This window comes from Salvelinus fontinalis, chromosome 7 (genome assembly GCF_029448725.1).
Source record: "Salvelinus fontinalis isolate EN_2023a chromosome 7, ASM2944872v1, whole genome shotgun sequence".
NCBI classification, from domain to species: domain Eukaryota; kingdom Metazoa; phylum Chordata; class Actinopteri; order Salmoniformes; family Salmonidae; genus Salvelinus; species Salvelinus fontinalis.
The window spans coordinates 13,127,668-13,134,814 of NC_074671.1; positions in this window are offsets into that span (position 1 = coordinate 13,127,668).

The window sequence follows — 7,147 nt, forward strand, 5'->3', positions numbered from 1 at the left end:
TACTCATCATAAAACATTTCATAAAAATAGACAAAGCATAGCACTGGAAAGACACAGATCTTGAGATTTCAGACAACATTTCAGATTTTCTAAGCGTTTTACAGCGAAAACACAATAAATCGATAAGTTAGCATACCACATGTGCAAACGTCACCCCAGCATGAATTCAAGCCAAAGGGAGCGATATCGTTATCATCGCCAAAAGATATACATTTTTTCACTAACCTTTTCAGAATTCTTCCGATGACACTCCTGTAACATCATATTACAACATACATATATTGTTTGTTCGAAAATGTGCATATTTAGCCATAAAAAAACGTGGTTATACAATGAAAATAGTAGCAAATCAAGCCTGAACATGTCGGACGCCATCTTTCATAGTGATCTAGTTTAATCAATAGCTAATCATATACTTGACTAAAAAATACAGGGTTGACAGGAATCGAAAGACAAATTAGTTCTTAATGCAATCGCTGATTTGCATTTCTAAAATTATCCTTACTGTGCAATACAGGGTTCGCCAAGCGAAGCTATAGCAAACAAAATGGCGGATTATGCGTTTAAAATATTTCGACAGAACGATTTATCATATTAAATATTTCTTACTATGAGGTGATTTTCCATCAGATTCTTGGGCAATGCATCCTTTCTTGGGTCTAATCTTCTTTTGGTCGAAAGATGTCCTCTGTCCGTCGAAATGACCACTAACGTTCGACCGGGACCCCGAAACGTGCCCGGTGCTTGAAAGTGCATAACAAAGCAATGCCTCAAAATCGCACTAAACGGATCTAAATTGCTATAAAACGGTTCAGATTAACTACGTTATGATGTTTCTAACTCCTATATCGAATTAAATTACAGACGGATACATTTCACGTTGATAACCGAGCCTCTGAAAATGACATCCCGAGGTCCTCTTCTGCGTAATGGCAAGAGTCGAAAGGGGGGCTACCCTCACTCCTTGGCCTTTTATAACCGCTGAGAGCTACGCAGAAAGCCCATTCCACTTCTCATTGGTTACTGACATCCAGGGGAAGGCGGGTGCAGTTCATGTCGTTCCATAGGATATACAGAGACTTTCAAAACTGATCTGAAATCAGAGCTTCGCTCTCAGACCATCGCAGTACCTGTCATGGATTTCGCTGTAGAAAGAGTTCTGGGTCACCCACAGACAAAATTCCAACGGCTATAGAAACTAGAGAGTGTTTTCTATCCAATAGAGTTAATAATATGCATATTGTACGATCAAGAATTGAGCACGAGGCAGTTTAATTTGGTGACACCCAGAAATCAAAAATGCTAATTGCGCCACCTATTGGCAAAAGGTTTCTTTAAAATCAATACACAAGTATATATTTTTAAACCTGCATATTTAGTTAATATTGCCTAGTAACATGAATTTCTTATAAATAGGGAAATTGTGTCACTTCTCTTGCGTTCCATGCAAGCAGTCAGGGTTTATGCAGCAGTTTGGGCCGCCTGGCTCATTGTGAACTGTGTGAAGTCCATTTATTCCTAACAAAGGCCGTAATTAATTTGCCAGAATTGTACATAATTATGACATAACATTGAAGGTTGTACAATTGAAGGTTGTACAATGTTGTACAATGTAACAGTGTGTGTTATTATGTTATAATTAAGTCTATGATTTGATAGAGCAGTCTGACTGAGCGGTGGTAGGCGGCAGCCCGTAAACATTCATTCAAACAGCACTTTCGCGCGTTTGCCAGCAGGTGTTGGCACCAGCTTTCACATGTTCTCATGTTCTGTGCAAGGAACTTAAACGTTAGATTTTTTACATGGCACATATTGCACTTTTACTTTCTTCTCCAACACTTTTTTTGGTCCTCCAATAATCGGTATCGGAGTTGAAAAATCATAATCTGTCGACCTTTACTATAGAGGGGGCAAAAGTTCAACACTCAGGAGTCAATGTCATGTCTTTTGTCTTGTTTCATAGCCTGAGAGAGAAAGAGAGTGAGTGAGAGAGGATCTATGACATAAAGTTATCACAGATGCACACTATGTAACATATTATATTATTCATTCTCAAAAAATTGGATGTCATTGTCTTTCATAACTGTTGCATTCCAAAACATTGAAACGTTGGTAAATATTTGTTACTTTGGTATACATTGAGTGAAATGTTATTTATTCGAGAGAAAGTGTGCAATATTACACAATTAAAAAATAGACAATCACTCACACTGTAGAGACTTGGCTTCATCGTTGTTCACAGTTTATGATCATATTATTATCATTATTATCAGAGCGTCAAATAGAACCTAAGAGGGCAGAAGCTATTGTTTACAAACAGTATGAATAAAAGCAATGGCTACTGCTCCTTTGCTAAATAGCCTTAATAATAAAAAATAAAAAACATATGTTAATGAAAACAAGACAAACCATTCTTAAATAATGTATATTTCTATATACAAACATCACATTGAATATTCAACTGACCTTCAAAAAGCTCCATGAAGAAGGAAGGATTCCCAGATTATCTTTTAGCTGTTCTGTCTCCACGTTGTTCTGTCTCTACGCTGTTCTGTCTCCACGCTGTTCTGTCTCCACGCTGTTCTGTCTCCACGCTGTTCTGTCTCCACGCTGTTCTGTCTCCACGCTGTTCTGTCTCCACGCTGTTCTGTCTCCACGCTGTTCTGTCTTCACGCTGTTCTGTCTCCACGCTGTTCTGTCTCCACGCTGTTCTGTCTCCACGCTGTTCTGTCTCCACGCTGTTCTGTCTGTTCTGTCTCCATGCTGTTCTGTCTCCGCGCTGTTCTGTCTCCACGCTGTTCTGTCTGTTCTGTCTCCATGCTGTTCTGTCTCCACGCTGTTCTGTCTGTTCTGTCTCCATGCTGTTCTGTCTCCACGCTGTTCTGTCTTCATGCTGTTCTGTCTTCACGCTGTTCTGTCTCCATGCTGTTCTGTCTCCACGCTGTTCTGTCTCCACGCTGTTCTGTCTGTTCTGTCTCCATGCTGTTCTGTCTCCGCGCTGTTCTGTCTTCACGCTGTTCTGTCTTCACGCTGTTCTGTCTTCACGCTGTTCTGTCTTCACGCTGTTCTGTCTTCATGCTGTTCTGTCTCCACGCTGTTCTGTCTCCATGCTGTTCTGTCTCCACGCTGTTCTGTCTCCATCTGTCTCCACGCTGTTCTGTCTCCACGCTGTTCTGTCTCCACGCTGTTCTGTCTTCACGCTGTTCTGTCTCCATGCTGTTCTGTCTCCGCGCTGTTCTGTCTTCACGCTGTTCTGTCTTCACGCTGTTCTGTCTTCACGCTGTTCTGTCTCCACGCTGTTCTGTCTCCACGCTGTTCTGTCTCCACGCTGTTCTGTCTCCACGCTGTTCTGTCTCCATCTGTCTCCACGCTGTTCTGTCTCCACGCTGTTCTGTCTCCACGCTGTTCTGTCTCCACGCTGTTCTGTCTCCACGATGTTCTGTCTGTTCTGTCTCCGCGCTGTTCTGTCTCCACGCTGTTCTGTCTCCACGCTGTTCTGTCTGTTCTGTCTCCGCGCTGTTCTGTCTCCGCGCTGTTCTGTCTCCATGCTGTTCTGTCTTCACGCTGTTCTGTCTCCATGCTGTTCTGTCTGTTCTGTCTTCATGCTGTTCTGTCTTCACGCTGTTCTGTCTCCATGCTGTTCTGTCTCCACGCTGTTCTGTCTGTTCTGTCTCCGCGCTGTTCTGTCTCCGCGCTGTTCTGTCTCCATGCTGTTCTGTCTCCACGCTGTTCTGTCTCCACGCTGTTCTGTCTGTTCTGTCTCCATGCTGTTCTGTCTCCGCGCTGTTCTGTCTCCACGCTGTTCTGTCTCCATCTGTCTCCACGCTGTTCTGTCTCCATGCTGTTCTGTCTTCACGCTGTTCTATCTCCGCGCTGTTCTGGGCTGATGGCTGTTCTGTCTCCACGCTGCTCTGTCTCCATGCTGTTCTGTCTCCACGCTGTTCTGTCTCCACGCTGTTCTGTCTCCACGCTGTTCTGTCTCCTCGCTGTTCTGTCTCGCTGTTCTGTCTTCACGCTGTTCTGTCTTCACGCTGTTCTGTCTCCACGTTGTTCTGTCTCCACGCTGTTCTGTCTCCACGCTGTTCTGTCTCCACGCTGTTCTGTCTGTTCTGTCTGTTCTGTCTCCATGCTGTTCTGTCTCCATGCTGTTCTGTCTCCATGCTGTTCTGTCTTGATACTGTTCTGTCTCCATGCTGTTCTGTCTTGATACTGTTCTGTCTTGATACTGTTCTGTCTCCATGCTGTTCTGTCTTGATGGTGTTCTGTCTCCATGCTGTTCTGTCTTGATACTGTTCTGTCTCCATGCTGTTCTGTCTCCACGCTGTTCTGTCTTGATACTGTTCTGTCTCCGTGCTGTTCTGTCTCCACGCTGTTCTGTCTTGATACTGTTCTGTCTCCATGCTGTTCTGTCTTGATACTGTTCTGTCTCCATGCTGTTCTGTCTTGATACTGTTCTGTCTTGATGCTGTTCTGTCTCCACGCTGTTCTGTCTCCACGCTGTCCTGTGTGTTCTGTCTCCACGCTGTTCTGTCTCCACGCTGTTCTGTCTCCACACTGTTCTGTCTCCACGCTGTTCTGTCTCCACGCTGTTCTGTCTCCACGCTGTTCTGTCTTCATGCTGTTCTGTCTCCACGCTGTTCTGTCTCCACGCTGTTCTGTCTGTTCTGTCTCCACGCTGTTCTGTCTCCACGCTGTTCTGTCTCCACGCTGTCCTGTCTGTTCTGTCTCCACGCTGTTCTGTCTCCACGCTGTTCTGTCTCCACGCTGTTCTGTCTCCACGCTGTTCTGTCTCCACGCTGTTCTGTCTCCACGCTGTTCTGTCTGTTCTGTCTCCACGCTGTTCTGTCTCCACGCTGTTCTGTCTTCGTGCTGTTCTGTCTCCGCGCTGTTCTGTCTCCACGCTGTTCTGTCTCCACGCTGTTCTGTCTCCACGCTGTTCTGTCTCCACGCTGTTCTGTCTCCACGCTGTTCTGTCTCCACGCTGTTCTGTCTCCACGCTGTTCTGTCTCCACGCTGTTCTGTCTTGATACTGTTCTGTCTCCGTGCTGTTCTGTCTTGATACTGTTCTGTCTCCACGCTGTTCTGGCACCAAAACACAGATAGTGGTCATTATTTCATCACCGCCTCCATATTTTTAGCTACTGTAAACATGGCTACTTAACCTCACCAGTGTTTGGTAAGCATATCAAAATATAATCCATGTTTTACTCTGCTGCAGAGGGAAGGGTGTAATTATGAAGCCTGGGGAATGTGTATATCAGTGAGCCAGAAAGTAACATGAATCTGTACACAAATCTGTGTGTTTGTGTCTTCCCAGGACTGTAGTGTAGAAGGTCCTTCCATAGATCTTACAAGGGATCAGCTCTCTATTGGAGTGCAGAGCCTCCTCCACATCTGTACAGGAAGGAATGGGGTGTTTCGCCTTCTGTACATCGCAATGCCAGTTGTCGGTTTATGTGAAATGTGTTTTGTCTAATTCTATTATAAATTCTCAGTCTGCAACATCACACGCTAAATGTACTCAAGTAACAAACACTATAGTGCACTGGTTCAAAACAGCATAAATAACTGCATAAAATAGTTGACTATATAGGGGAAATACATGGAAATAATCTGTTTGATGTATTTGATACCATTCCACCTATTCCGCTTCAGCCATTACCACGAGCCCGTCCTCCAAAATAAAAAAGGTACCACCAACCTCCTCTGGTAGAAGTGCTCAAAAAAGTGTCTTTTTGGACCTCAATGTCAAAATAGATAAAGGTTCTCAAAGATAATATAGGTGCTCAAAGTTGACCTCTTTTGCATACCCCACCATACAAGGAGACAACCATGTCTTCATCATTGGAAAAAAAAATTACGGTTGAGTGACAACATATTAAAGCTTAACTATTTTAAAATGTGGTTTAATAAAAATTTACCTTTTTTTTAAACCTATTAAATGTCAATTATCTAAAAACCTGTAAACTCAGTTTTTTTTTCTTTCTCCATATATTTGCCTAGCCTATGTTGTAGCTTAGACCCTATTTGATATAATCGGTTGAGACACAATGCAGGTAGAAGTTAGGGATTCATTTGGTTTATAATTTTATTTTCATGATTGAACGTACATTCCAGCACAGTAGGTGGCAGCATGCACTTAAAAGATAGTTTGCGGACCGCTATGATAACATAGAAGAAGACATTCGAAGGTGGGTGGACAGGCAGCCATCTTTGTGGTAGTAATTAGAAGTAAAAATGTCAGTTCAATTTAAATGTCATGTACCAGCTAAACTGCAGTGGTTTGAAGGGATATGTCCATTTTATGAAATCTATTTCAATGATTAAAGTGACACCTACCTTGTATTCAAATCAAATGTATTCAAGAGCGTGTTGTGTTCCAACCGATGGTAGGCACAACAAACACCTTAGATGAGGGTCTAAGCTACAACATATGCTTATATGAAGAAAAAAATCAGTTTTGAGAATTGAGATTAAAGTCATACATTTTAAGCTTTTTTTTCAAGAAATTATATTAAAAAAAAAAAGGTCAATCCTGTTTGTAAGCTTAAAGTATATCAAACTAAACCGTTTATATTTTTTTTAATAGCAATCAACTATTCAAATTAATGTAAATGCCTTCATTACGAACCACCAGTGCCACCAATGTTATCATAACACCCTAGCTACTCCGCCCTGTTTTGGCTAGACACAGCAAAGAAAAATAGTTGTCGGTAAAGAGAATTCCCGAAAAACACAAAAAACAACATTCATTAAACAGTAAAGTCGATAACTGGTTATGTCCTCAATTTATTAATTACTAGCGTCAAACGTCTTACCCTTAACGATCACCATCTCGCTTGTCTGTGTCGGTTGCAGCCATTGAGGTAGGTAGCAACAGACTTTGGCTTTCCCAAACTCGGTCCGGCTTCTTGGCTGTGCCGGTCAGTATAATGTAAATGTCAATTTATGGCCTTTATTGACATCGGAAACATATGTTTACATTGTCAAAGCAAGTGAAATGGATAATAAACCATTTTTAAAAAGAACAGTAATCAGTATACTGACTGCTCAGTGCCGCTTTCTCTGACTGACTCGCTTTCTTTGACACACACACAATCTGTAGTTTTTCATTCCTAATAGTAGACCTATAAGATGTTTTTTTTAT